Source organism: Eubalaena glacialis, chromosome 9 (assembly GCF_028564815.1).
Source record: "Eubalaena glacialis isolate mEubGla1 chromosome 9, mEubGla1.1.hap2.+ XY, whole genome shotgun sequence".
In the NCBI taxonomy this organism is placed as follows: domain Eukaryota; kingdom Metazoa; phylum Chordata; class Mammalia; order Artiodactyla; family Balaenidae; genus Eubalaena; species Eubalaena glacialis.
Window position 1 is genome coordinate 41,544,165 of NC_083724.1, and position 9,714 is coordinate 41,553,878.

Consider the following 9,714-nt stretch of genomic DNA (forward strand, 5'->3'; position numbering starts at 1 on the left):
ATGAAGGAAAGAATTGCAAAGATCAGTAAAACTAAAAGCTGGTTCTTTGAGAAGATAAACAAAATTGATAAACCATTAGCCAGACTCATCAAGAAAAAAATGGAGAAGACTCAAATCAACAGAATTAGAAATGAAAAAGGAGAAGTAACAACGGACACTGCAGAAATACAAACGATCATGAGAGATTACTACAAGCAACTCTATGCCAATAAAATGGACAACCTGGAAGAAATGGACAAATTCTTAGAAAGGCACAACCTTCCGAGACTGAACCAGGAAGAAATAGAAAATATAAACATACCAATAACAAGCACTGAAATTGAAACTGTGATTAAAAATCTTCCAACACACAAAAGCCCAGGACCAGATGGCTTCACAGGCGAATTCTATCAAACATTTAGAGAAGAGCTAACACCTATCCTTCTCAAACTCTTCCAGAGGGAGGAACACTCCCCAACTCATTCTACGAGGCCACCATCACCCTGATACCAAAACCAGACAAAGATGACACAAAGAAAGAAAACTACAGGCCAATATCACTGATGAACATAGATGCAAAAATCCTCAACAAAATACTAGCAAACAGAATCCAACAGCACATTAAAAGGATCATACACCATGATCAAGTGGGGTTTATTCCAGGAATGCAAGGATTCTTCAATATACGCAAATCAATCAACGTGATACATCATATTAACAAATTGAAGGAGAAAAACCATATGATCATCTCAATAGATGCAGAGAAAGCTTTCGACAAAATTCAACACCCATTTATGATAAAAGCCCTGCAGAAAGTAGGCATAGAGGGAACTTTCCTCAACATAATAAAGGCCATATATGACAAACCCACAGCCAACATTGTCCTCAATGGTGAAAAACTGAAACCATTTCCACTAAGATCAGGAACAAGACAAGGTTGCCCACTCTCACCACTATTATTCAACATAGTTTTGGAAGTGTTAGCCACAGCAATCAGAGAAGAAAAATAAATAAAAGGAATCCAAATCGGAAAAGAAGAAGTAAAGCTGTCACTGTTTGCAGATACATAGAGAATCCTAAAGATGCTACCAGAAAACTACTAGAGCTAATCAATGAATTTGGTAAAGTAGCAGGATACAAAATTAATGCACAGAAATCTCTAGCATTATTATACACTAATGATGAAAAATCTGAAAGTGAAATTAAGAAAACACTCCCATTTACCACTGTAACAAAAATAATAAAATATCTAGAAATAAACCTACCTAAGGAGACAAAAGACCTGTATGCAGAAAATTATAAGACACAGATGAAAGAAATTAAAGATGATACAAATAGATGGAGAGATAGACCATGTTCTTGGATTGGAAGAATCAACATTGTGAAAATGACTCTACTACCCAAAGCAATCTACAGATTCAATGCAATCCCTATCAAACTACCACTGACATTTTCCACAGAAGTAGTACAAAAAATTTCACAATTTGTATGGAAACACAAAAGACCCTGAATAGCCAAAGCAATCTTGAGAAAGAAAAACGGAGCTGGAGGAATCAGGCTCCCTGACTTCAGACTATACTACAAAGCTACAGTATCCAAGACAGTATGGTACTGGCACAAAAACAGAAATATAGATCAATGGAACAGGATAGAAAGCCCAGAGATAAACCCACACACATATGGTCACCTTATCTTTGATAAAGGAGGCAAGAATATACAGTGGAGAAAAGACAGCCTCTTCAATAAGTGGTGCTGGGAAAACTGGACAGGTACATGTAAAAGTATGAAATTAGAACACTCCCTGACACCATACACAAAAATAAACTCAAAATGGATTAAAGACCTAAATGTAAGGCCAGACACTATCACACTCCTAGAGGAAAACATAGGCAGAACACTCTATGACATAAATCACAGCAAGATCCTTTTTGACCCAGCTCCTAGAGAAATGGAAATAAAACCAAAAATAAACAAATGGGACCTAATGAAATTTAAAAGCTTTTGCACAGCATAGGAAAGCATAAACAAGACGAAAAGACAACCCTCAGAATGGGAGAAAATATTTGCAAATGAAGCAACTGACAAAGGATTCATCGACAAAATTTACAAGCAGCTCATGCAGCTCAAGATCAAAAAAACAAACAACCCAATCCAAAAATGGGCAGAAGACCTAAATAGACATTTCTCCAAAGAAGATATACAGATTGCCAACAGACACATGAAAGAGTGCTCAACATCATTAATCATTAGAGAAATGCAAATCAAAACTACAGTGAGATATCATCTCACACCGGTCAGAATGGCCATCATCAAAAAATCTAGAAACAATAAATGCTGGAGAGGGTGTGGAGAAAAGGGAACCCTCTTGCACTGTTGGTGGGAATGTCAATTGATACAGCCACTATGGAGAACAGTATGGCAGTTCCTTAAAAAACTAAAAATAGAACTACCATACGACCCAGCAGTCTCACTACTGGGCATATACCCTGAGAAAACCATAATTTAAAAAGAGACATGTACCAAAATGTTCACTGCAGCTCTATTTACAATAGCCAGGACATGGAAGCAACCTAAGTGTCCATCGACAGATGAATGGATAAAGAAGATGTGGCACATATACACAATGGAATATTACTCAGCCATAAAAAGAAACGAAATTGAGTTATTTGTAGTGAGGTGGATGGACCTAGAGTCTGTCATACAGAGTCATACAGAGTGAAGTTAAGTCACTCTTAACAGAAAGAGAAAAACAAATACCGTATGCTAACCCATATATATGGAATTTAAAAAAAAAAAAAAAAAAATGGCCATGAAGAACCTAGGGGCCAGACAGGAATAAAGACACAGACCTACTAGAGAATGGACTTGAGGATATGGGGAGGTGGAAGGGTAAGCTGTGACAAAGTGAGAGAGTGGCATGGACATATATACACTACCAAACGTAAGATAGATAGCTAGTGGGAAGCAACCGTATAGCACAGGGAGATCAGCTCGGTGCTTTGTGACCAGCTAGAGGGGTGGGACAGGGAGGGTGGGAGGGAGGGAGATGCAAGAGGGAAGAGATATGGGGACATATGTATATGTATAACTGATTCAACTTTGTTATAAAGCAGAAACTAACACACCATTGTAAAGCAGTTATACTCCAATAAAGATGTTAAAAAATAAAAAAATAAAAAAAAAAGTGTTACAACTAAATCAAATTTAGACTGGCCAAGCTTTTAATTATTAATGGTGATAAAGGAGAGATTGATATTGCGAATAATCAAATAATCAAAGTGAAAGACAAACATGAGAAACACTGTCCAAACTTATAGAGGTAGAGAAAAGAAAATCTTTGAAAGAAAATGACAGATAAGGAATAAGACAGTGGAGATCAAACCTATTAATTATATATGTTCCCCAGGGGGAAAATGTAAATGATTGGAATAGAGGCAGAAATCACAGACGAAGAATGCATTCCATTGCTAGTTTAAAAAACTGACTGAATATACTTATCAAAAGTATCAAGGTCATGAAACACTGTCATACATTGGAGGATTCCAAGGAGGCATGACACCTAAATGCATTAAATCCTGGAAGAGCAAAAGAACAATGGTGGAAAACTCGTGAAATCTAAATAAAGTCTGTAGTTTAGTTAATATATTGCATTAATGTTAATTTATTAATTTTGATAAATATACCGTGGTTATATAAGATGTTAAAATTAGGTAAGTGTGGGTGAAGAGTACATGGGAACTCTCTATACTACCTTTGCAACTCTTCTGTAAATCTAAAATTATTTCAAAATAAAAAGTTTTTGAAAATAATAGGACAGTCAAATCAAAGGAGTTGATTGTGTTCCTAGAAAAACTGTTGAAAAGAACCCCACAAATGTCTATGTTCAGGCAAATGTTAAATTATTTAATTAAAAAGATAAAAATAAAACCCTATAAACATCCAGAGGAAATAAGGCAGTTAGCTCCAAAGATCTAACTAAGTAACAAAGCATCAAAACACTACAGTTAAAAACTAACAGAGGGCCTCCCTGGTGGCACAGTGGTTAAGAATCCGCCTGCCAATGCAGGGGACGCAGGTTCAAGCCCTGGTCCGGGAAGATCCCACATGCCGCAGAGCAACTAAGCCCGTGCACCACAACTACTGAGCCTGTGCTCTACAGCCCATGAGCCACAACTACTGAGCCCGCGTGCCGCAACTACTGAAGCCAGCGCACCTAGAGCTCGTGCTCTGCAACAAAGAGAAGTCACCGCAGTGAGAAGCCCGCACACCGCAACGAAGAGTAGCCCCTGCTCGCCGCAACTAGAGAAAGCCTGCATGCAGCAACAAAGACCCAATGCAGCCAAAAATAAATACATTTGAAAAAAAAAAAGAAAAGAAAAAACAGACACTCCAGGAAAACAATTATTGTGGGAAATTTTTATGTACCCCTTAAGTCTTTTGAGTCTAAAATATGTTTTTAAAAAATAAAGATATAATTTGAATAATGTAGTTTTAAAAAGCAACAGATATAGATATATATAAATAAAATATATATGCACACCTTTGTTTGTATATAGATATATGTATATACAACACATACATATACATAAAACCTTAGATTTTCAAAAGAAACACCTTCCAATTGTCCATGAGATTATTTATAAAATTAGAACATTAATTAAATTGCAAAATAAAAGAAACCCATGGATCATAAAAGAAATCAAGAGGACAGTTACAGACTGTTAGAAGAGTGAAAATGGGAGAACTGTATATGAATTTACATACTTAATTCTCTCGAATATTCTATCCAAGTTATAGATAAAAGTAAATTCATGATCGTTAAAACTTTTATTATAGGTAAGAATATACATGAAATAGCAGAGAATTTAAGATATTACGTAACGTTAAAAATTTTACTATAAAAATCAGGATAAAAAGAATCCTTTTTTTCTAAAAGGAAAAAAAAAATTAATTATAATACTGTAAAACAGCTAAATAAAACCCAAGCATTGTTTCTATGGGAAAAAATGGTTTAAAATGAATTATAATAAATGATGAATACAATAAATAATAAAGGATAGATTTGCCTAATAAACATTAAAATAGAGGTTAAGAAAATAGAAACTACTCTACGATTCTAAAAATAAGGACACTTTTTTTTCTTTTTTTTGGCCAAGCCACATGGCTTGTGAGATCTTAGTTCCCCAACCGGGGATCAAACCTGGGTCCCAGCAACCAACGAAAGTGCCGAGTCCTAACCACTGCACCGCGAGGGAATTCCCAAAATAAGAACATCTTGATACAATACTTGGGTTTAGGGGAAAATAGTATATTATCTTAAATGATTCAATTAAAAAATTTAAAATATGAAAAGACTATCACAGGGAAATTATTTAAAAGTTTATCTAAAAGCTACTTTTAAAAGTAGTTTATCTAAAAATTATACAGATTTTCAAAAAACAGATCATTCTTGTGCTACAGAAAGTACTCAGTTCTTTTGTAAGCTAACAAACCCTAAGGCCAAACTAGACATGAAGAGTGCACGCGCGCGCACACGCGCACACACACACCCACAAACACACACACACAGACACAAATCTTACTTATTAATATAAATAATGCAAACTGAATTCATTAGTACAAAAGAATTAGCCACCATGACTAAGTAGGGTTTATCCCAAGAATTCAGGCACAGTAGTGGGAAATCTCTTAACATAATTATTCAAAAAATAGGCCTAATAAAAAAAAAAAGATAAATCATTTAATTAAATCATTCAGATGTTTCAAAGGCATTCAACAGCATTCACTCTCCATTCCTTATTTTTAAAAATGTTTTTAAAACCTTAGAAAATTAAAAATAAAAGAATATTTTTCAACATGATAACTTGGATAGATAATTCAATAATACAAGCAGGCAAAAAGAAAAGAGATAGCTATTGGAAAGGAATATTTTTTAATCATCATTAATAAAGGAAAAAATATTTATTCAGAAAGCCCAGTAAAATATACCCTATAAATCTTAGGATTAATAACTACAATAAAATATAATACAATACAATAAAAAACAAGATAAATAAACATGATTCAATTGTTTTTCAGACAAAAGATCAACAATAACATATCAACAAAACACACACAAAAAAACTATTTTGGAAAAATCTTGATTAGAATGTTGGGGTGTCAATGTCAAGAAAATTTAATTTTCTTGAGAAATATAAGACCTATTCGTGTAACCAGACTGGACACTGCAAATATTTTCATTCATAGCTCTGTTAATTGGGTTCTTCTCATCCTGTTCTAGTCATACCATGATAATACCTAGCAGACATACCTTGGGGTGGGATCCTGACTAAGGGAGGTACCACAAGCCCACAGTCATGGAAAGGTGGCTGCTCTCTGAGATTTAAACTACACAATTGACTACCAGTACCATTTTTATCAAACTAGAGATCACAGGAACTTGCCAGAGACTGTGCAGGAAAATATGATATAGCTTTCCTGAAATATGAGTTTCATTCATTATTTCAAAGCATTATTGTTAGCGGACTGTGGAGAGCTGTCTTTGTTTTAAGAAACTACCATATTAGACCACTCTGATTTTGATGGTAGGGTCTTGAGGAAATGATATGGAGGCAGACAGGGGGAAAAGAAGAGAGTCAAACCGTTCTGAGATTCAGAATGTTCTACGGACTCCAAGATGAGTCATTAGGAAAATTCCAAGAAGAAGTAGCATGAAATAGCAGTTTGGAGTCCAGTGAGGGATTCAATTCATGATAGGATCCTGAAGCACTTTTAGAACACAGTTGTCTAATATTCCATCCTGAATGCTTTGCTATATACTTATCCTATCATCATCCTAAAATTTCAGGAAACACCAGCTACAAGAAATGTTTTAGGTAAACGGTTTTGATGGAAATTAAGAAAAGGGTCTTTGCTCTACATACAGATCAGAATGGAGCAGAGAGAACCCGTCAGAAAAGGAGAAACCCTTCAGAACAAACAAGAAATCAGAACCACTATTTGACTAGAATAGCATAAGCCTCCAAGAATCATACAATTCTTGAGGAGGTCTTAGACTTCTGTGTGGCCCAAGAAAACTAACTCAATTTTATATCAATCTTAATGGACAAGGGGACAAGAATTGATAGGTGGATAGCATTATTTAATGGAGTAGGGTCTAAGGTTTTAGAATTATGAAGGATAAGAAAATAAATTTTAAAAAATGCTGAACTTCCCACATATTCTATTAGGCCTTCTCCTCATATCCACAGATGAAAGTCCACTTCCCCTACTTTTAAGTTTTGTAGACAAGTCTGTGATATACTGAATTAGATCAGTACAGCAGCACAGAATGGCCTGATGTCCAGAGCAAGCCTTGCTTTCAACTTGTCTAAATATCTTAACCTATTCTAGAAACCATCTTGCCAACTTGGTGTGTAGAAAAACATGCTAGGCAAGCACATTTTAGCAGTGTCTGTCCGGCACTACTTAGCGAGCAAAGATGATCCTGGTGAAGGGGTGGGAGCACACATGCCCCTTAAGGAAGGTTATCCTCCAACGGAGGTGAGTGCATCACGCCAGCCTATGAGCAAAATTCCTAAAATATGATGAACTTGTCTTGCTCAGGCCACACTCCCTAAGCAAAGTTTTGATGTAATTTGACATTATTTTGGTTTTCATAGCAGCTTGCCTACTGCAAGAGAAAATGTTATCTATGGACATGAGAGCAACGGTTCTCTGATCTGTTGTTATTTTTCATGGTACAATAATAAATTTGCATCCAGACTTATTTAACAGTCTCCTGAGGATTCACACCATCCCTGAAAGATGAATGAAACAACAAAAGTTTCTGGGCCTGGAAAACTAAGAGTCACAACTAAGTTAATCAAGATTAGATGTCTCTTGGTTTTCTTACTTGTGAATGACACATCCCACTGCCATATGCATTCTTTCAGCTATTTAAAGGAACTCTACTAGCATGTCTGTGTTTGAAGGGTTCAAAAGGGAAAATGGGACAAGAAAATCTATCTCAACTCTGCAGCTTTGTTAGCATAGCACACTAATTCCTTGTTTGGATCAAATTCCATTCATAATATGGAGCAGCAGTTTCCCAAGTGTGTTCACCAGACCTTCAGCATCAGCATCACCATGGAGGTTGTTAGAAACGCAAATTCTCAGGCCCCACCCCAGACCTCCTGAATCCAGAACTCTGGAGACGGGGCCCAGAAGTGTGTGTTTTAGCAAGCCCTCCAGATGATTCGAGCATGTGCATGCAGGAGTGTGTGAAGTTGTGATGGCCTTTGGATTTTTTCATTAACTTCACTGATAGCAGGTGGCAAAAGCACCACTCTCTCTCTAATATCAGAGTGAACTTGCCCTCCCTGAGGTAGTTTGCAAGCATAGGGTCATTAATTTAAACTCATTTGTCTCTTAATGTCATTTGTCACCATTAGCAAACCGAGTTGTGTGCCCCAATGGGAGAGAAAAAAATCAATCACTACTGCTTGGTTGGAAGCTGAGTAGGCATTGTAATAAACTACAATCTAGACACCCAACTGATCCCTGCAGCTCAACAACAGATCAAAATCTAGCTAGAAGATGAAAATGAGGAGTTGCTTATTTTGAGAGGCAGTGAGGTGGACTGAAAAATCACTGAACAAAAAATCCAGAGACCTAGATCCATTGTACCTTATCTCTTTTGGCTTCAGCACCTTTATTTACTGAACATAATAAGTTGAGCAGGACATTAATATGAAAATAACAATTCTCTTTAAAAAAATCAAGCATAGGCTCCTAGTTCCTAAATATCTTTAACTTGTGATTTCTGTCAAACGCACTTAAATGAGCGGTTCAGTGCCTTAACTATTATGTGGTTGCTGGTAAACATCAGAGACAGTAGAGAGGAATGAAGAAATACTGTGCAGCAAAGTGTAGATCCAGCTTGACTCTCCACACATGACTAAAGCGGTGTGACGAAGAGCAAGCATCAACTCCCACGGGCCTTCCCCACTTCCTATTGATGGACAGAACTCTTTCAGTTGCAAATAAACAGAGACTTGACTCAAGCCCGGCATGTAGAAAAAAAGAAAAGTGTGTGTGTGTGTGTGTGTGTGTGTGTAAGAGTGATTTCTTGATTATGTATCTGCAAACTCTAGGATGAATAGGATAGCTGGATCCAGGTGCTTAAATAATTCATTAGCATGCAGCTCTTCTCCACTCCTGGATCTGCCTCTTTCGGCTGTGGATCCATTCTCCTGCAGGCTGCCCCACATGGCCGTCCTGGCATTTCCAGGCTTCTATCCTCACTGTACCAACTGCACCAAAGAGACAGACTGCTTTCCCAAGACACCCAGTACAAGTCCCAGAGTAGAATCTCCTTGGTTCTGACTGCGTCCAATAACTGCCTCTTGGTGCGGGGAAACCTCTTTGACCAGGCTTGGGTCAAACGTCCATCCCTGGAGACAGGGATTGGGTCAGCCTCACTGTCTCTAAACTGGGCCAGGACTAGGGTCCTGAGGCAAGCAATCATCTAGGGCACATTATTTAAGAAGTCGCTCTGTTACTGCCAACCCTGTTCATGCACAAACCTGAGAATGAGGGCCTCCTAACTGCACCCCAGGTGCCTCACTCGCCCCACCCTAGTCTCAGTGGTCTTGCTACTGAAAGTAGGTGGTGGTGGGGCGGGTAGGTTCCCCAAAGGAAAATCAGTGTGCCACTATCTAAAGAAGAGGAAGGAATGATGCGGAGACCAAAAGG